Below are 6,374 nucleotides of genomic sequence, written 5' to 3'. Positions count from 1 at the left end.
GTTAGTTTGATCAAATGAGGATGAGAGAAGATGAGAACATTGCAAAATACAATGATAAAATCAAAGCAAGTGTCTGTGCAATTAGAGCCTTAGGAGGAAAGATAGAAGATGAGACAGTGGTAAGAAAATTTCTCAAAATACTTCTTCCTATATATGCAATTAGAGTTTTAGTTATTCAAGAGATGATATGCAATCTCAAGAATGACATAAAATTGGATGCAAAAGTGGGAAGTTTGACAGTATTTGAGTTAAATAACTATGGTAACTATGTTCCTATCTCTAACCTTGAATCTAGATTTTAAGCCAAGTTATCACTTAAGAAGAAACCTAAAAAATCTGAGAGGAATTTTGACAGTGAGGATGAAGATGGTTCTAATGTAGATCTTGAAGTCACTAAAGCATTACTAACAAGAAGATTTTCCAATGGAAAAGGAAAGTACAAAGGTAAAATTCCTTTGATCTGTTTTTCTTGTGAATAATTTGGTCACAATGTTGCAAGGTGTCCAAATAGAGAAGATAAAGAAGAACAAAAAGATGAAAATTATAAAGGCAAGAAGGATTTAAAAAGCTACAAGGACTACAAGGACAAAGGTAAGAGATCATGTTACATTGCTAAAGATTTTGACAGTAGTGAAGAAGATGAAATGGTGTACATTGTTGGTTAGGATGAATCAGATGATGCAAATGATAAAATGGCACTTATCTCACATATTAGTAAGAATGATATATGGATTATTGATACTGGTTGTTCTCACCATATGACTGGTGACAAATCTAAATTCTAGAACTTAGTACACTATGATGGTGGAAGTGTTAGATTTGGCAATGATGAACCATGTTATGTGAAAAGTAAAGGTTGTATTGTACTAATTGATGATCTTAGATGTGATAATTATTATTAGGTTGAATGAATCAAGCATAATCTAATTTGTGTGGCTCAATTAAATAGCATTGGGTTCAAGTTAGAATTCATGAATGGAAAGGCCAATATGCTGGATGGGAAAGGAAATCTAGTTGGGACTAGAAAGCATACAAAAGGTAACCTATTTTTCCTAGATCTAAATGAAATTTCATGTTTCCTAGCTTATTTAGAAGAAAGTTTGTTATGGCATAAAAGATTTTGTTAGAAACAATAGTCCTCCAAGATAACTCAAAGGGAGGGGGGGTGAATCAGTTATCAAATAATTAAAACACTTATCTTTATTAAAATAAGTTATCCATTAAACCAAAGTAAAGAACAACCATACAAAGATGTAAATAGAGAATTACACCAAATATGTTGACTAGGGAAACCCTTGATCAGAGGGAAAACCCTGGTGGGAATGATACCCACAAGATGATGCACTAATATAAATATTCCTTGTTAAAGGATATACCCTGTTAGGAGTTTGTTACAACATTTAGTATAATGAGTCCCTATTAGGAGATTTTGAATCCTTGTTAAGAAATGCCAACCCTATTAGGAGTTGTGGTATATTGTATACAAGAAGAGCCCATTGCCTAAACATGCAATTTTATTTACAAGAAGAGCTCACTGCTCAAACAAGTAATTTACTCATATTTTCTTCTTTGCTTTGTCCTTTTCTTTGTCCTATCAGCTAGACCAATTATTGTTAGACCTTGTAGACTAGGTCATGAATCTCATATCCAAATATAAAACCTCAGCTCACTCAGCAAAACCTCAGCAATGAAGTTTCCTTTACTTTCATACTGCTCAACTCAACTTTTCATTTTGTACTCTCTATTGCTTTTCGAACATTCACAATTTCTATATCACCATGTTACACTAAAGGAAAATTTCTTTCGTCTATAATGAGTCCATAAATAATTCCTTTGTTGGCTATTAGTCCTTCTCAATTAATTATTATAGGACCACATTAAGAACACATCATACTTAGTGATAACAAAAATGTTTTGCCTTGCAACTTGAATAACTTTCCACTCATGCAATATTATGATGAGCACACTTAGCCACATTATCCTCAACATGTCTTCTCCATGTCCTCAAATTTGATCCTCAAGATATCAAATCTACTAGGAGATATAACAAGTTTACCATCTAACATACCTCTGTAAACTCTATCTCAGAACAAACATTACCAAAACTTACATAACTTCTTATAGATTTGTCATTTCTACTTCTAACATTAACTACATATACCACATACTCAGAAGTATCTCTCATAATCTTGGGTGGTTATCATGCTCAACTAGTCATCTATACCAACTTAATCTTTCTACTATTCTTCTGTCAGATACCATAGAATACATCAAACACGCTAAGTTGACATCAATGAAAAAATCAATCATGAATGTAACATATCATCATCAAACTAATCTTGCAATCTTGCCAATCTTCCAATAGGTTGTGTCATGTGAACTTTGATAATTTGGTCAACATAAACAAAAATAGAAGAATGAGAGGCATTCTAAGCCTCAAGAAATCTAACATGGGGCATGTGCAAGAATTTTCAAATTGGTAAGATGGAAAAGATAAGTTTTAAAAGAAAAAAAACTGTCATTATGAAGACATGTTGGAGCTAGTTCATACCAACCTTTGTGGGCCTATTGGCATAGAAAGGTACTATGGAGATAAGTACTTTATTTTATTTTTTGAATCTTATTCTAAAATTATGTCACTTATATATTTGAAGGATAAATTAGAATCTTTTCAAAATAATTAATGGTATTTAGCTAGAGTGGATAATGAAATAGGAAAGAAACTAAAATTTTTAAGATCATATAGAGGAGGCCAATTCATTTCTAATACATTCAATGAATTCTACAATGAAAGAGGAATCAAAAGACAAGTGTTTGCACTTGGCACACCTTAGCAGAATGACATTGCTAAAAGGAGGAATAGATCAATCATGTATTATGTAAGGACCTTGATGGTATAGAAGAATGTTGCTATCAAATATTGGAAGGAAGCAATTGGCACTGTAGTTCATACCTTGAATTGGGTTTAGTTGATGAATTATTCAAATCAAACACCTTTTGAACTATGGTATGGCTATAAACCTAACGTGTCTTACCTCAAAGTATTTGGCAATAAATGTTGTATTCTAAAGGAGTCTAGAAAAGAAATATTTGATGTGAAAAGTGATGAATGTATATTTATGGGATATTCCAATAAGAGAAAAGCACATAAATGATTGAATCTATCTACTCATAAAGATATAGAAAGTGCACATGTGAAGATTGATGTGTTTTCCAAAAGCAATGAAGAACAAAGTAGTAAGGAACTTGAAGACTACATAAACTTTTTTTACTATGAGCCTAATGCTATACCTAAAGTTCAGGCAAGTGCAAATCAACAATCTTCACCACCTGAGTCCCCAAAATGTCCAATTCAACCCAAGTTGCAACAAGTGAAACTCGAGTCATCAGAAGGACCTGAGTCATAGTCATAAGGACCCAAGTTTAAGCAAGAGGAAATGGAGTCATAGTCTATTTGACTTGAGTAATAGATAGTCACACTTGAGCATGATTTAGAAGATCATGGTGAACCTACTAATTTCACAAAGAAGAATCCTAGACTTGCTGGATATGTCAGAATGCATCATGCACTTGAGAAAATCATTGGAGATCAGTTAGTTGGTATACTGACAAGGAACAAATTAAAGTTATATGTTTTCTTACTAAATTTGAACCTAGGTCTATAAAAGATTTATTGAAGAATGAAATTTGTATTGAAGCAATGAATGAAGAAATTGATCAAATTGAAATGAATAAGACTTGGAATCTTGTTCCTAGACCTAAGGAAAAAAAATTATTTTCAACAAAATGGGTATTCTGAAATAAATCGAAAGAGAATGGAGAGGTTTCAAGAAATAAAGCAAGGCTAGTTTGTAAGGGCTATGCTCAAGAGGAAGGTATTGACTATGGAGAAACTTTTTTTTCCTATTGCTACACTTGAAGGTGTTAGAACACTCCTTGAATATGTAGCAAACAAAGGATTCAAAGTGTATCAAATGGATGTAAAATCAAAATTCCTAAATAGAATCTTAGAAGAAGAAGTCTACATTAAGAAACCAGAAGGTTTTGTTGATCCTAGCAAAAGGGACATGGTTTGCAAACTACACAAAACTTTGTATGGTCTTAAACAAGCCCCCAGAGCTTGGTATGAGAGATAGCACAAGTATCTTATAAATATTGGTTTTCAAAGAACTAATGACAACAACAACCTATACATCAAAGAAGGACAATATAAGAAGATTGTGTTGGAAGAAATATTTGTGGATGATACCTTGAACTTACTAGAAATGATGATTTACACAAATATTTTTTAGAGGAAATGAGTAAGGAATTTGAGATGTCAATTTTTAGAGAGATCAAATTCTTTTTTGGCTTTCAGATTCAATAGAAGAAGAATGGTATATGTATTACTAAATCAAAATACATCAAGGAGATAGTGAAGAGGCTTGGAATGAAGGATTCCAGACCAATTGGAACACCTATGTCTATTGGGCATAAGCTTTCTAATGATGATGATTCAAAAGAGGTAGATCAAACTACATACAAATCAATGATTGGAAAACTTCAATATGTGCTGTATACAAGACCTGATATAGAATTAGGAGCTGGAATGGTGGAAAGATTCTCTTCTAATCCAAAAAAGAATCACATGATGGTAATTAAAAGAATCACTAGGTATCTAAAAGGTACTAAAGATTATGGTTTGTGGTGTAAGAAAGGATGCAACTTTGAATTGAAAGCATTCACTAAAGTTGATTGGGCAGGAAGCATTGATAATAGAAAGAGAGCTAGTGGTGGAGAATTATTTCTTGGAAAGAGGCTAGTATCTTGGACAAGCAAGAAGAAGAACTATATATCTAAGTCAAAAACATAAGAAGAATATGTGGTTGCAATAGTTAATTATTCAAATAACTATTGGTAGGTATGAAGGAAGAAATCAAGGATCTAGCTATTGTTTTCTATGATAACACTAGTGTAATTAACATTTCCAAGAATCCTGTGATGCATAACAAGACAAAGAACATTGCAATTAAGTATCATTTCTTAAGAGAATTGGTGCAAGATAAGGAGGTAAGATTGGAATATATGAATATAAAAGAATATATTGAAGACATATTCACCAAGCCATTACCAAAGGATGAATTTTTGTATCTAAAAGGTAAGATATGATTCACCTATTTAAATATCACTAATCAGATTTTAGTGATGCATCTACTAAGTATGTTGAAGATCCATCAAGTTGATGTAGTATTGTAAAGGGAAAACTAAATATGAATCAGTAGATCAGGTACATGAGAAGTCCACTAAATGTTATCTTTGGAAATATATATCAAAGAGGGAGATTTTGGTGTCAATATCAAGAAATTTTGTGAGCATTTATGCTTTTGGCACAAAGGCAGAGTTTGTTGTGAAGTAGATGAACAGAAAATAAGGAAAGTTTGTTGACAGTGGGAGAAACTACAATCAGAGTAATCTGACAATCATTCCAGAGGGAGACATTCATGTCACATGGAGTCCATAGTAATAGAGGAAGTTCTCATGGATGAGAATCAAAATTAAACTAAGGATATTTTCCTTTTATTTTTCTCTAAAATATCATCGTATTATGACATGTTGTTTTTTCATCAATTCCAAAGAGGGAGATTGTTCAATGCTATTGGTGTAAATAATTATTCACTATTTACACTTACTTAAGTTTACTTATGTTAATGTATATTTTTATTATTTATTTATTAGCCACCTAGGAGTATGTGTACTCTTGTGAGTTGTCATGTTGACAACATAGGAGTCTGCACCTCTTTTATGCACATGGTGTCTACAAACTTGTCATTCTTATCCACTCATCTATAATGTTGGATAAGGCATGTGCTTAGTTGTCATGATGCTTATTTTATCTCCTAGTTCTTTCTAGAGACATTCTAGGTTCTTCCTGAGAGGCCTTTATATAAAGACTCTCCTAGTGTGTTTGGACATCATATACTAAATAGAGAAATGTATTAGGACATACTCTGATTAATTGATCAAATATATTTTTGGTCTACAGTTGTTCTTGTGTTTAAGTTCTTAGTTCTTGGGTGAATTTTTCCCTAAGGAAAATTCTTACATGGTATCAAAGCTTGGAGATTTTTTCATCACATAGTCATTTGAGACCACTCGTTGATTTAGCACCTTAGCTAGAATTTGGAGTATTGTAGAAATTGGGAGCATCTAGATCCAGATCTAACCTTGCCATTGTGTCCAGAACACTGATTTGGTGAAAATTGGCTATAAAGTTGCCTAACCTAGGCCAACGTCAATTGTGAGGCAATTTTTTTTTTCAAATCAGCACCCGAAGGAATGATTTGCAAAATTGGTATGATCATTTTAGATCTATACATTTAATTTTCAGATTTGCA

The sequence above is a fragment of the Cupressus sempervirens genome, chromosome 1, assembly GCF_028749045.1.
Source record: "Cupressus sempervirens isolate cs-2001-9-10 chromosome 1, ASM2874904v1, whole genome shotgun sequence".
Classification (NCBI taxonomy): domain Eukaryota; kingdom Viridiplantae; phylum Streptophyta; class Pinopsida; order Cupressales; family Cupressaceae; genus Cupressus; species Cupressus sempervirens.
The sequence above is the reverse complement of the archived record's forward strand: the minus strand, read 5'-3'. Positions refer to the sequence as shown.